Below are 7,247 nucleotides of genomic sequence, written 5' to 3'. Positions count from 1 at the left end.
GCCACCTCGGGGCAACTTGAGGGTTGGTTTTACTCGTAGCTAGTCTCATCCGGTGTTGCCCTGAGAACGAGATATGTGCAGCTCCTATCGGGATTGTCGGCGCATCGGGCGGCTTTGCTGGTCTTGTTTTACCATTGTCGAAATGTCTTGTAAACCGGGATTCCGAGTCTGATCAGGTCTTCCTGGGAGAAGGTATATCCTTCGTTGATCGCGAGAGCTTATCATGGGCTAAGTTGGGACACCCCTGCAGGGTATAATCTTTCGACAGCCGTGCCTGCGGTTATAGGCAGATGGGAATTTGTTAATGTCCGGTTGTAGATAACTTGACATCAGATCTGAATTAAAACGCATCAACCGTGTGTGTAGCCGTGATGGTCTCTTTTCGGCGGAGTCCGGGAAGTGAACATGGTTTCTGGGTTATGTTTGACATAAGTAGGAGTTCAGGATCACTTCTTGATCATTGCTAGTTGACGACCGTTCCTTTTGCTCTCTTCTCGCTCTTATTTGCGTATGTTAGCCACCATATATGCTTAGTCGCTGCTGCAGCCTCACCACTTTACCCCTTCCTTTCCCTTTAAGCTTTGCTAGTCTTGATACCAATGGTAATGGGATTGCTGAGTCCTCGTGGCTCACAGATTACTACAACAACAGTTGCAGGTACAGGTTATGCGATGATCTTGACGCGAGCGCGATGTTTGCTTGTGTTGGAGTTCCTCTTCTGCTTCTTCTTCGATCAGGGATAGGTTCCAGGTCGGCAGCCTGGGCTAGCAGGGTGGATGTCGTTTGAGTTTCTGTTTGTGTTTCATCCGTAGTCGGATGATGCTCTTATGTATTATGATGTTGTATTCGTGTGGCATTGTATGCCTCTTGTATGTATCCCCATATATTATGTAATGTTGATGTAATGATATCCACCTTGCAAAAGCGTTTCAATATGCGGGTCTATCTTGGTGGGACCTTCGAGTTCCTTTTGGATATGGTCGCATATTGGGCGTGACAAGTTGGTAATTAGAGCCTCGACCGACCATAGGAGCCCCCTTGATTGTTGGTCGTTGTTAAGTCTAGAAGAAAACTGTTTTTCGGAGTCTAGTTATATCAGAGTGTAGGAATTCTTTTTACTCCTTTGTCCCTTCATCGCTCTGGTAAGAAATCTTGACGTAGGTGTTTTGAATTACTTCTCTTCCCCTTCAAATTTTCTTTAGGATCACGCAGTTGGTTTTCCGATCGTTGTTCCTCAGCTCTTTTCATCCGGTGCATTTCTCGTCAAGTTGACTCGAGCCTCTTCATCTTGAGTTCAATCCTCAGTTCGCTCTCAATGAAGTTGTTTCTCTGTCCTCAGTTGTTTTCTTTCCCACCTGCCCTCCCTGTTCTTCTTCTCAGAACCGGAGTCCGTAATCGAGTATCCATCCTACTCGTGCGAAGTCTTTGCTTTCTTTCCTCAATGATTTCAACCGGTGTTTTCTCTTCAAGATATTCGTCGATTTCCCCTTCCAGGTTGCCTTTGTTTTCCCGCCCTCCCACCCTTTTCTTCCCGGAGTCTGACTCTCTCTCGACCATCTATTTCATTCATGTGGAGCCTCTTCAGTCCTTCGTCAATCATTTCAACCGGTGAATTCTCGTCTTAGTGGACATTCTTCATCTTTTTTTCTTCTCCGGTGGATTCAATTCAAGTTTTTTTGGGTTGATCATATTCTTTCCCTCGAAGTGTTTTCCGTGCACGTTCGCCTCTCGCCAGTTTATCCTTCCGGAGTATTCAAGTCATCTCAGGAGATTCGTCTGTGTTCTATTAATTCGAGGTTGTCACCTCATTCAAATATTTCAAATGTTCCGGTACATCATCTATCTGTTCAACGATCTTTTCCAACGGTGTTTTCTCTTCAGTGGGCCCTAACCCACAGGTCTTTTCCCAGGATCTTACCTGACTCTTCTAATTCCCTCGGAGTTATTCTCAAATTCTTTTCAAGTCTGACGTAAGAATGGATCCCATCAGTCAGATGCTTTTCCAAGATCGTTTTCAAATGTTTTCATTGTTGGCTCAACCTCTTCGTTTTTCATTTTCCCGGAGTACCTCAGCTATTTTGGTGGTGTTTTCCGTCGTCATTTGAAGACCGAAGAAGAGTCTTTCCTCTAAATCTTGTCCGTTCTCTCGAAGATTCATGGTTCTAGCTTCATGTTATCATCCTCTCGAATTATTCCATTTGTCAGATATCCTTTTCACCCATCCGGAGTATGTCAGAAGTTGTTTTTTCCGTTTCTTTCACCGGAGGTCATCATTCCAGTTATCATTCTCTATTTATCCCGGCGATTCGTTCAAGTGTTCTTTAATCAGCTCATGATCCCTTTGTTCTTCTGAATCTATATCCTCTCTAGCATATTTGTTCTTCTAATTCTTCTCGGTGATTCATTCTCGTTCGTCAGTCATTTTCGAATTCTTACGGTGGTTCCTTCAGACTCTTTTCCTTTATTATCATTTTAATCCTTTCGTTCTTTTTAATCCTATCAGTGGATCAGGAAGACTTTCTCAAGTTTTGCGCCATTTTCTCCTTAATCCTTTTCAAGAAGAATAAGTAATATGCAAAAATCCGTTGCTTGTCATCAATTTAATTTGATGAAGGATAAGCATACAATAAATCTTATTCTTATTTCATCCAAGCGAGTAATCCTTTTCTTTGGAGTTTGTTCATGACGAATAAATTCTAGTTCCAAGTGTTTTCATCTTTTCTTTTCTGGAGTTCAAGTTTCCTTGGCCATCTCGTCACAACCCCCATCGGAATCATCGCAAGGCTAATCTTATTATTTTCCTTCATTCTATTTCATCATCCTTTCATTACCGGAGTTCTTCATGGTGGATCTTCATGATTTAATTCATTCTTCAAGTGTTCATCAAGATTCTCATCGGTGAAGTTCAAGTATCTTTTCTTCTTGCATCTCAAAGTGCAATTAATTCTCCGTATTCTTTTGAATTGGAGTTTTGCATTTCTTCGTTCTTCTCAGATATTCAAATCCATTCAATCCTTCCTTCTAAGTTCTTTTCAATTATTTCAATTCTTCCGGAGGCATTGTGTTGTTCATCTCGTCAAGTGTCATTCTATCTTGTGAAGTTCATATTCTTTTCCTTCCTTGTTCAGCCGGAGTGCTGCCTAAATCCTTTCAGTATTATTCTTTGTTATCTCGTTCTAACCGGAGTGCTTTCATAGTCTATCTGATTCCATGAGATTTTGATTCTCGTCATTCTCGTCGTTCCAATCTTCTTCTCGAGTGCTTTCGATTCTTTGCTTCTTCTCTTCAGTTCTTGTTTCACCTCATCCCTTTTCCCTTCCGTCTCGGTCCTAAGATCTCGGGACGAGATCTCTTGTTAGTGGAGGAGTGTTGTAACACCCCGGATTCGATGCACCAGGTGTCTGCCAGTTATTCGTCGTCGTTGCCATGTCATTTGCTTGCGTGTTGCATTTTATCGTGTCATCATGTGCATCTCATTTTGCATACGTGTTCGTCTCATGCATCCGAGCATTTTCCCCGTTGTCCGTTTTGCAATCCGGCACTCCTATGCTCTCCGGCGTTCCCCTTTCGCCTCTCATTGTGAGCGAGTGTTAAACATTCTCGGAATGGCCCGAGGCTTGCCAAGTGGCCTTGGTATACCACCGGTAGACCGCCTGTCAAGTTTCGTGCCATTTGGAGTTCGTTTGGTACTCCAATGGTTAACCGGGTAACCGTAAAACCCTCTCTCTCTCTTTGCAGCCCAACACCCTTCCAAAGTGGCCCAAAACCCATCTAACTCCCCTCCATGCTCTCGGTCGTTCGATCACGATCGTGTGGGCGAAAACCGCTCCTCATTTGGACTCTCCTAGCTCCCTCCACCTATAAAAACGTCTCCCCCTCTCCATTTTCGGATCTATTTCCCCCCGAAACCCTAATTTTCCCTCCGCACCGCGCCGGACATGTCTGAACCAGACCGGACACGTCCAGCCGCCGTCCCCCGGCGAATCGCCAGCCGCCACATCGCCCCGCACTACCCTCCATCGCCGCCGGCCCGCGGAGCCCATCAGGGGCCCACGCGGGCCCAGATCTCGCCGCCGCCTGGCCCATCCCGCCGCCGCGCGCCTCCGCCAGAAGCGCCCCTCCGCCGTCGTTAGGCGCCGTCCCGCGCATCCCTGCGGCGCCCCTCTCCTCGACCTCGCCGGAGCAGGAGCTCCTCGGCCTCCTCGTCGCCCCATCGCCGGCGGACCTCGCCGTCGCCGGGAATGGAGTCCCCGCTGCTAGGTCCGTCCGGATCCGGCCGGAGCCGTCGCCCTATCGCCTCCGGCGCCCTCGCCGGAATCCCGGAGCGCCGCCGCCCGCTCGACCCTGCCGGCGCCCGTCGACCGCGTCGACCCCCGCGTGGGCCTCCCCCGCGGTCCCGACCCCGCCGGCCCATCTCCAGCCTCTGCCTAGCCCGTCTGGCCTCCTCCTTGTGTTCTGGGCCTCGGCCCATGGTGAGGACCCATCAAACCCACGCCCCGTGCATCGTTTACTATCCATCGCCCGACTCTGTTTTTTTTTCACTAAGTCCCCGATTCTGCAATAATTTTCATGCCATGTTTGACCTGTTGTATCTCTGCATCCGTAGCTCCGTTTCGTGCGTGTAATATGTCAAATTGTTCATCCCAACGAGTACATCATTTCATTCCATTGCATCATTTTCATTTGAGGTCATCTAGATGCCTGAATCATCGTTGTAAGAGTGCTTCATGATGTTTTCTGCTGTCTGTTATCAGAACGAGCTTTTTTGTCATTTTTGCCATGATTGATGTGTGCATCCTATGAGGTTGATGTCTACATGTGTTTTGATCTATGCTATGTCTTCTTTACAGAGGTGCTTACCATTTATTTTTGTGATCAATGTGGTGACTAGCACAAGCATGCAAACTAGGCATCGTGATGTTGCTGATTTTAGTCTCTGTTCTGCTGTTATTTTGATGCAATGTAAACTTGATGCTACAAAGAGATCCATGCATATTTTGAGATACTTCAGTAAGGGTGTTTCGAAGAAGTGGTTATTATCTATCCATTCATGACCTTTGTTGCAATTATGGAGTAGTCTAGCATGTCTTTTTCGTGCTCTACTTTTGCTTCAAAATGTTTCCTGGCAGATTGTTTACTTGTTATTCAATTTGGCCAAGGTTGCTATAGTTGATCCTTGCATGCTATGGACTTGTTCTTGACTTTGTTTATTTCACAAACATGTCTTCTTGATGATGCTATGCTTATATTGTCATGCAATGACTTGTGGTGAGTGAATCGAGCTTGTTAAGTAGTGTACATGATGATGTTGTTTTGCTAGGCTGAATCTGTTATTTCGTGATGCCATATAAACATGTTGCTACTAGTCATTCGATGCATAATCTGGAGATGCTCTATAAACATGTTTTGATCTACATGTCATCCTCTATCCATCCATGCCCCTGGTTGCATTTATACCTTGCTTTAGCTTGTTGTTTCCTTGCTCCAAAGTTGCTTCATAATGTTGCTGTCAGCCTGTTAACATTAAGTTCACTTGTTCCCATGTGTTTTGCTAGTGATCCATGCACCCTATGGACTTGCTATTGCCATTCTTAGCTTCACAAACATGTCTCCTTACTGTTGGGTGCCTTGCCATGCCATGTTTTGCTCTGTAGTAAGTTGCACAAGCTCATTTACATGCCTTCATAATTCTGTTTCTGCCATGTTTGAATCTGTAATATAACTTGCTATGTTTACGTGGGTGCCATCATATTTCCTGGTCCTTTTTGGCTTATGGTCAGTAAGGGACTTTTGATCTATGCATTTAGTAGTTTCATGCCATGCCTTTGTTTGCCTTGATAAGTTCCTGTAACATGTTGTTTGATAGCTCTAAACATTGCAACCTGATGTTATTTTCTGCAAAGTCTGAATTGTTATAACTTGCAATCTTACCATGTGTGTTTGAGCATGTTCTCGTGATTTCTAGAGATAGCTCAGTGTTCATGTTTTGTCATGCTTTACCTGTACATCATGCCCATGTCTTTTGTTTTCATGTTGAGATGCTGTAGCTTGTTGTTTTGATGCTTGCAATATGCCTAGTTACTGTTTTGGACAGCTTGTCCTTTAAACTTGTATAGTGTGCATGTGTTGAACCGTTGCTCCGTTTTGAGTGTGCTCTATATGAAACTTGTTTAGTTTTGTATGTAGCTTCATATTATCATGTTGCATCCTTGTTTTGAGGTGTTTACTTGATGTTTGAGTGCATTTTGCATCAATGCCATGTTTATCTTGCTTTGCTCATATCTTCTAGGCCGTAGCTCCGAACTAAATGAACTTTATATGTAACTCGACTAGAATCTCGTGTAGATCATCTTTGTGCATTTTAACTTGCTGTTTAACAACTTGAACATAAGGTTTATTCAGATCTGGACCAATTTCGAAATTTGCATATGAGGACTTACCGGTTTAGTTCTATGTTGTTCCCGGCCTCATTTAAACTTGCCTTGATGTGTTGTTCTTGTTTGCATCATCTCTTGCCATGAGTAGCCTCATCTAGTTTTGTCATGCATCATGCTTGTTGTGCATCATGTCTTGTCAATGTGTGATGTGTTTACTATGTTGTGTGCTTCTTTTCGATAGTTTCTGTTTCGTTGCGGTCGTGAGGATTCGTTCGTCTACGGTTGGTTCGGCTTCATCCGTTCGTCTTCTTCATGGACTCATTCTTCTTCCTTGCGGGATCTCAGGCAAGATGACCCCTACCCTGGATCTCACTACTATCATTGCTATGCTAGTTGCTTCGTTCTATCGCTTTGCTGCGCTACCTATCACCTGTTTATCAAGCCATCCCAAATTGCCATGAACCTCTAACCTTTGACACCTTTCATATGCAAACCACTGTTTGGCTATGTTACCGCTTTTGCTCAACCCCTCTTATAGCGTTGCTAGTTGCAGGTGAAGTTGAAGATTTCTCCATGGTGGACAGGTTTTTGGTTGGGATATCACAATATCTCTTATTTTATTAATGCATCTATATACTTAGTAAAGGGTGGAAGACTTGGCCTTTTGCCTGGTGCTTTGTTCCACTCTTGCCGCCCTAGTTTCCGTCATACCGGTGCTATGTTCCCGGATTTTGCGTTCCTTACGCGGTCGGGTGATTTATGGGACCCCCTTGACAGTTCGCTTTGAATAAAACTCCTCCAGCAAGGCCCAACCTTGGTTTTACCATTTGCCTCACCACCACCTACCCTTTCCCTTGGGTCGGCCAACCC

This window comes from Triticum dicoccoides, chromosome 3B (genome assembly GCF_002162155.2).
Source record: "Triticum dicoccoides isolate Atlit2015 ecotype Zavitan chromosome 3B, WEW_v2.0, whole genome shotgun sequence".
Lineage (NCBI taxonomy): Eukaryota > Viridiplantae > Streptophyta > Magnoliopsida > Poales > Poaceae > Triticum > Triticum dicoccoides.
This window is presented reverse-complemented; position numbering follows the sequence as displayed.